An 8,514-nucleotide genomic window follows, 5' to 3' on the forward strand; every position below is an offset into this window, starting at 1 on the left:
CAAGGGAGTAGAGAAGTACAACCCTACCACCAGCTTCTCAGGTGTAGAATCCAAGGAGGATTTTGATGACTACCACTAAGAATGAGCGATTCTGCCTCAGCCAGGGCCAGGCCTAAGGCGAGGTGACAAAGGCATTTGACTCAAGTGCAAAACTTTGTGAGGCACCAAAAACTCAGTAATAAAAGTAAACGATTCTTTGTTCAATATTTCACGGGCAGCTCAAAACTACTGCAAAAATTCATGTTGGACAAACATCTAATTTTTAAGTAAAGATCAGTATACAGTTTCATGTAGAGCCATGTTGGAACCTGAGATGAAAGGAGAGATCAAAAATAGTCATACAGGGTTTTTTTATTTAAAATATTGATACTTTGTTCATCTTGGGAAGTTTTGTGTTAATCTGAATATTTAAAACAATAAATTAAAATATTTTAATCTTCATTACTAGGATTTGTGATGCCACCTTAAATGTCAGTCCTCACTCTAGACTAGCCCTGCACGTAGTAGTATCACCCAGTGGTCAGCAAACTCATTAGTCAACAGAGCCAAATATCAACAGTACAATGATTGAAATTTCTTTTGAGAGTCAAATTTTTTAAACCTAAACTATATAGGTAGGTACATTGTTATTAACTCAATTAGGGTACTCCTAAGGCTTAGGAAGAGCCACACCCAAGGGGCCAAAGAGCCGCAGGTGGCTCGCAAGCCGCAGTTTGCCGACCACAGAATAGCAGACACAGTAGTTCCCCTTATCTTACTATGGCTTTTCTGGGATTTAATTACCCACAGTCAACTGCAGCACAAAAGTATTTAATGAAAAATTCCAGAAATAAATAATTCATACATTTTCAAGTTCAAGCCGTTCTGAGTAGTTTGATGAAGTCTCTCACCATTCCTCTGTCCTGCTGGGCAATGTGAAGCATCCCTTTGTCCCGCATATCCAGGCTGTATGTGCTCCCTGCCGGTTAGTCACTTAGTAGCTGTTTTGGTTATCAGATCAACTCTCAGAATTGCAGTGCTTTTTGTTTAAGTAACCCTCAATTTACTTAATTATAGCTCCAAAGAGCAAGAGTAGTGATGCTGGCAATTCAGACATACCAAAGAGAAGCTGTAAAGTGCTTCTTTTAAGTGAAGAAGTGAGTACGATACAAAAAGATATTTTTAGAGAGGATTTATGCATAACATGTTGGAGAGAATTAAAGTTGCTATGAACACTGGGAATCTTGTATACTTGGATTATAAGCAGTATTGAGAACTCAAACAGGTAGATTTTTGTTGTCTTTGTTCTTATTAGTGGTGGTGGTGATTTGTTGGGCTTTTTGTATGTTTGGCTTTTTACTTAGTTGTATTTATTATTTTTGCTTTCCCATATCTTCTCAGTTTGTTTGTTTTTTACTTATCTTTATTGTTAAAAGTATTACAGATGTCCCGTCACCCTTCCCCACTGGTATCCTCTACCCCACACCTACTCCCTCCCCAGTCCTTCACTGCACTATTATCTGTGTTCATGGGTTATGCAAATATACATATAAATTATTTGGTTAATCTCTTCCCCACCCATTCCCCCTGAGATTCATTGGTTTTTTTGCATGCTTCCATGTCTCTAGATCTATTTCAGTTTTTGTTTTTGTAAATTCTTTAGCAAATCTTGTTCCGCATAAATTCTGGCTTGTATGAAATCTACCTGTGTGTGTGTGTGTGTGTGTGTGTTTATGAAATATCAGTATAATAGGACCCTGATATAGCAACACTCATCCAGTGTAAATTTTACAGTTGCTGGGCTCGTAAACATACAAATAGGTCCTATAAACAAAAATCTTTGTATATCAGTCCACTGTGTACTAGTTATAGGTTTGTGCACACCACTGGGCTGGGAGCACCTCAAAATGAGAGACTGGGTTATAAATCATAAATAAATATTTTCTTACTTCTAATGACATATATAATTCATTATCTGAGTGATTACATTGATTAACACTATTTTTATAAGGACAGGGACATACATATTTATAGGTAATCCATTCAGCTATCTATTCAAACATGACACATAAACACAGAAAAGGGCAGCACCAATAATTATAGCTACATATTTGACAAATATGTGTGCTCTTTTTCTCTTAACCTAGACATGAGGGATTACACTATGAAGGCTATCCTGAATTTATGATTATGTTTACCTGCATTTCTTATGATATAGAAGCTTCTACTGGATCACTGGATTTGGAAGGGTTAGGGTAAATAATAAATGCCATATATTTTAGGATATGCAATTCCCAACAAGATTTGGATTTTATAAGAGACTTGAAAAAATCACTACTATTATCATCTTGTAGCGTTTTTGATCTTGTGCCTCTGCGTTCCCTGGTTTAACATTTTTGAAGGGTCAACATGGCAAAAATTTGGATACTTAACTAATAGCTGCCAATAAACGAACTGAATGGAAAAACCATTATTCTTCCCTGCTTAATGTGTGAAATCTATTCACACAAATTTTCCCCGACCTTGAATACTTCTCTAACATGTAACATGCTAACATTAAAAGAAAATGCATTCTGATTGCATTTAGCCATATTAAGAGAAAAAAATTAAAAGATTCTGAGAAAAATAAAAGTTAAAAATATTAAATTTAGGTAGAATAAAAATTTAGGCAACTAAGTTGTGTAAAAAAAGTATATATAACAAATAGAAGTTATAAACAAAATAAATCCCTTCCAAAAGGATGATTTACAATAAAAGCAAAAATGGATATCATATATGATCTTTAGAGCAGTATCCAGGGCAAGAAAAAAAAAAGAAAAAGAAAAGAAAAGAAAGGCTCTGGAATCAGGTGAATTGGAGCTGAAGACTCTGGACCCCAAATGTCTCCTTCTTCTGACCCAGAAAAGTGAGCTTTAATTTACTGAATCAGTTTCCTCATCAGTTTTTACTGAGTGTCTGTAAATGACAATAGTGGTAAGCTTTACTTTTGTACTAGGAGTCAGTAAGACATCTTCATTAGCTTGGAAAATTTCTTGAATTTTTGAGTAACAAAAATTTGTAAATAGAGAGCTAACTGAACATTAATTTCCCTCCTCCCTGCTCCCTTCCAGTCTAATTTGTAGACAGCAGAATGAAAACCATTTTGTTGATAAACTCTATTTACATGTTCATGTTGTTGTCACAATAATTACTGTTGTTTTTAACTTGCCTGACAAGGAGTTGAAACTATAAAGAGAGTAATGAATAATTTGTAATAAATAAAAACCATGGATGTTTAATATATTATGGAACATTTTTAGTTTTAGAAGCTCATATAAATTGCCTTCTCATCACATTCTTAACAGAAGTACTCACTAAGAAATTGTTATAATGATTTTACATAATTATTTTCTTTGAGTATACATTTTTTGTTTAATCCATTTGATTCCAGTCAAGGGCATGTACCTTGCTTGCAGGCCCATCCCCAATAGGGGTGTGCAGGAGGCAGCTGATCGATGTTTCTCTCTCATTGATGTTTTTCTAACTCTATCCCTCTCCCTTCCTCTCTGTAAAAAATCAATAAAATATATTTTTAAAAAATAATAAATAAATAAATAAATAAATCCCTTCCAAAGGGATGATTTACAAAAAAAGCAAAAATTGATATCATATATGATCTTCAGAGCAGTATCCAGGGCAAGAAAAGAAAAAAAGACAAAGAAAATAAAGGCTCTGGAATCAGTTGAATTGGAGCTGAAGACTCTGGACCCCAAATGTCTCCTTCTGAACCAGAAAAGTGAGCTTTAATTTACTGAATCAGTTTCCTCATCAGTTTTTACTGAGTGTCTGTAAATGACAATAGTGGTAAGCTTTACTTTTGTACTAGGAGTCAGTAAGACATCTTCATTAGCTTGGAAAATTTCTTGAATTTTTGAGTAACAAAAATTTGTAAATAGAGAGCTAACTGAACATTAATTTCCCTCCTCCCTGCTCCCTTCCAGTCTAATTTGTAGACAGCAGAATGAAAACCATTTTGTTGATAAACTCTATTTACATGTTCATGTTGTTGTCACAATAATTACTGTTGTTTTTAACTTGCCTGACAAGGAGTTGAAACTATAAAGAGAGTAATGAATAATTTGTAATAAATAAAAACCATGGATGTTTAATATATTATGGAACATTTTTAGTTTTAGAAGTTCATATAAATTGCCTTCTCATCACATTTTTAACAGAAGTACTCACTAAGAAATTGTTATAATGATTTTACATAATTATTTTCTTTGAGTATACATTTTTTGTTTAATCCATTCACCCTTTTTCACCAAGCCCCTTAATCCCCTCCCCTCTGGCAAAGTCTTCTGTTTCTATTGCATTTGTTAAATTATTTTGTTGACTAGATTCCAGGTCCATCCATGCTGTTGCAAAAGGGAAGATTTTCTTTTTTTAGGGTTGAGTAGTACTTCTTTGTGTAAATGTACCACATCTTTTTATCTACTCATTTACTGATGAGCACTTGGGCTGTTTCCAGATATTGGCTTTTGTAAATAACACTGCAATGAACATATAGTGCATATATACTTTTGAATTAGTGTTTCAGGTTTCTTTGGGTATATTCCCAGGCATGGGATCACTGGGTCAAAAGGTAGTTCCATTTTTAATTTTTTGAGGAAATTCTATACTGTTTTCCACAGTGGCTGGACCAGTGTGCATTCCCACCGGCAGTGTACTAGTGTTCCTTTTTCTTCACATCCTTGCCAGCACTGGGTTGAGTAGTACTTCATTGTGTAAATGTACCACATCTTTTTATCTACTCATTTACTGATGAGCACTTGGGCTGTTTCCAGATACTGGCTTTTGGAAATAACACTGCAATAAACATATAGTGCATATATACTTTTGAATTAGTGTTTCTGGTTTCTTTGGATATATTCCCAGAAATGGGATCACTGGGTCAAAAGGTAGATCCATTTTTAATTTTTTGAGGAAATTCTATACTGTTTTCCACAGTGGCTGGACCAGTGTGCATTCCCACCGGCAGTGTACTAGTGTTCCTTTTTCTTCACATCCTTGCCAGCACTTATATTTGTTGATTTATTATCGATAGCCATTCTGACAAGTGTGAGGTGATAACTATTGGCTTTTGGAAATAACACTGCAATAAACATATAGTGCATATATACTTTTGAATTAGTGTTTCTGGTTTCTTTGGATATATTCCCAGAAATGGGATCACTGGGTCAAAAGGTAGTTCCATTTTTAATTTTTTGAGGAAATTCTATACTGTTTTCCACAGTGGCTGGACCAGTGTGCATTCCCACCGGCAGTGTACTAGTGTTCCTTTTTCTTCACATCCTTGCCAGCACTTATATTTGTTGATTTATTATCGATAGCCATTCTGACAAGTGTGAGGTGATAACTCATTGTGGTTTTAATTTGTGTTTTTCTGATTATTAAAGATTGAGCATATTTTATATGCCTATGGACTATCAGTATGTCCTCTTTGGAGAAGTGTCTATTCAGATCTTTTGTCCATTTTTTAATTGGGTTGTTTGTCTTCTTGATGTTTAGTTGTATAAGAAGTTCTTTATATAGTTTGGAAATTAACCCCTTATCTGATGTATCATTGTTGAGTATATTCTCCCATACAGTGGGTTGCCTTTTCATTTTTTTCTTTATGATATTTTTTAGTGTGATATCATCCATTTGTTTATTTTTTCCTTTGTTGACCTTTCTGACATCTACTTTAAAGGAATAACTTATTTGGGAAAAGTTATGACTGGGCAAGATAGAATTGTGAGTTAGTAGACTTTTTCTCTATTTCCTTTTTATATTTGTTTATGGCTCTTTGACTATATATTGTCCATGTTGTGTATGTGTGTGTGTGTTTGTATGCACGCACACACACGTGTGAGCACACACTTGGATTTGGAGGCCTGACATTCCTTTTTTTTTAAATTTTCTTACCAAACTTGGGAAATTTTGAATTTTCTAACCTCAAATATATTTTTCTGTTAATTCCATCTACATTCTATGTGATTCCAACTATATGCATGTAAACTTCTTAGGTCCTACATGTCACTGAGGCTCAGGCTTTCTTAATCTGTGTTTTTCTCTTTATTCATTAGTTTATATAATTTCTATTATTCTGTCTCCAAACTTACTGAGAGCTGCGATAACCATATCAAGAACAGAGGAGCATGTGCAAAATTATGAAGTCATAAAATATGGTATATTTTCATACTTTCAATGATTTTGTGGAAATGAGAGGAATTGACTGGGAAACATTAAATGGTTAAATTAATGTTTTAAATAATTACTACTTAAATAGGCTCTATTACTAGTGACTTTTAAAAATCATAGAAAATAATTTTTCAAAAACTTACAAACAGATTGTTTTTGTTGCTCTGGACTTCTATTTGAATCATACACAAACATGAGTTAGTATATGATCATTTACATAAATTTTACTTGCCAATTACTGTTTTTTTCTATTATTACATACAATATTTTTCTAAAAAAATACTTTTGATACATTTTATAAAAACGTGCCTAGTACAAAAAAAATTAGAAATTCAAAGTAAAGGGATGATAATTTTAAAAAGCCCTGACATTTTATATTACTAAGCTAGATTACTTGTATTTCATTACAGTTTTACAGTATCCCTAATGGTTTCACTCACCATCAACAATATATGTAAAGTTTATAGCCATACCACAAAATGCACTTATAATTACATTAGAAAAAGGATTTTGCCTCTCCTCCTTTCTATAACTCTCTGTATGATAAATAGCTGTAGATAGATATACAGATATAGTTGTATATAGATAGCTATATGTAACTGTCTAAATGTAAGTATTTTATTTAAAACTATAAGAACTAAAGAGGAATGCACAAAGGGAATCATAGTGTAAATAATGCAGTAAAATTTTTAAAAATATAACTAATTTGTGTTTTAATAATATCTACTTCCTAGTTGTGTTCATTAACATACACTATTAAAATTCTCCTTCTGAATTTCCAAACTTTATATACACTGTGATGAACAAGCATTTTAAACTCATACTCCAGAATGAAAATTGTTATAGAGCATAATTTTAGATCAAAGGGGAGAAATCCAGTAGACAGCTGGGTGTTTCAAGTCCTATAGGCATAGGTAGATCACTCAACCTCTTTTAATCTGATACAAGAGGCCCAGTGCACGAATTCATGCATGAATGGTGTTAATGGGCCTGGCCAGTCGGGGGGAGAGGACATGGGAGGTTGGCTGGCCAGGGTAGGAGGGGGGCTGATAAGGGGTGGAGACAGCCAGGGGAGGGACCGACTGGGGGAAGGGGCCACAGGTGGTTGGCCGGCCAGCCCTGCCCCCTAGTTGAACTCCAGTTCAAACTCCTAGTCGAGGGGACAATTTGCATATTAACCTTTTATTATATAGGATATTAATATTTTATATTTATTCCACAAGGTATTTAGAGTTTAATGATATAATGGACATAACATACATGGTAATTTTCAAAGAAGGTGCTATTAAATGCAGCCAAAAGTAACATTGTATATGACATTGCAAACTCTCCATGCATTTGGTATTCATTACCACAGACAGAATAGTATTTTCCAGATTTTATTGATTAAGTGACTACTTTTAACAGATGCATTACTGAGCATTTTTCCAGAATGAAATGCCTTTATTACATTTTTAAGTTTTCAATATCTAATATTTTTATATTTACCATTCTGCTTGCCTATCTGACTCTTTAATATCATCTAATAATGACTTTGAAAATGCTGTTTTCTCACCCCCCTCCCCAGGGTCATTAACAAGTCCCATCACCAGAAAAGGCATGCCCTATATCACAGCATTATTTGTTGGCAACAAGAACAAGGGTGATTTACAAACATGCTTTCTTAATTTAGAACATATAAAATAGCAAAATGTCATTCACATTTATTGAAAGTTATGTAAATGTCAATTACATAAAATATGGAAGTTGGTTCTGTTTGATTTGTTTTGTCTTTTTTCTTATTTAAAAATGTTAAGTGAAGCCTGAATCTTCTCTATAGCCTGAATATGCATATATTTTCCTCATCATCTATATTTTTATAATTTGTTAAGATATTTATATGATCCCTGAACATCCTACTTTCAGAAGTCCATTTTTTCATTAAAAATTACTGAAATAGTATCGACTAGGATTAGAACATTTCTACTGCATATACACAAAGCCAAAGATTTCCAAAAACAAGAGCAATCTATAGTATCACATTCCAGAAGACCACTGGCATTTTTGTTTAATGATATATGCTAAATATGTTATTCTGTGGAAATCATATTTTTATATTTTACAACTGAGTTTTAACCAATTTTCAGATGTGTATTACACATAAACAATACATTTGCCCTTTTAAAGTACATGCAGTAATATTACTGTCACCAAGAAAACTGGAAACAAGATGGCAATATTATTAGAACTTAGAAAGTAACATTTTGTGGTTGGTGTCTGCCTAGTAAAACCCTACTAGATGCCTTATGGCAGGGCAAAAGGAGGGAAATACAT

Source organism: Myotis davidii, unplaced genomic scaffold, assembly GCF_000327345.1.
Source record: "Myotis davidii unplaced genomic scaffold, ASM32734v1 scaffold126, whole genome shotgun sequence".
Taxonomy (NCBI): Eukaryota; Metazoa; Chordata; class Mammalia; order Chiroptera; family Vespertilionidae; genus Myotis; species Myotis davidii.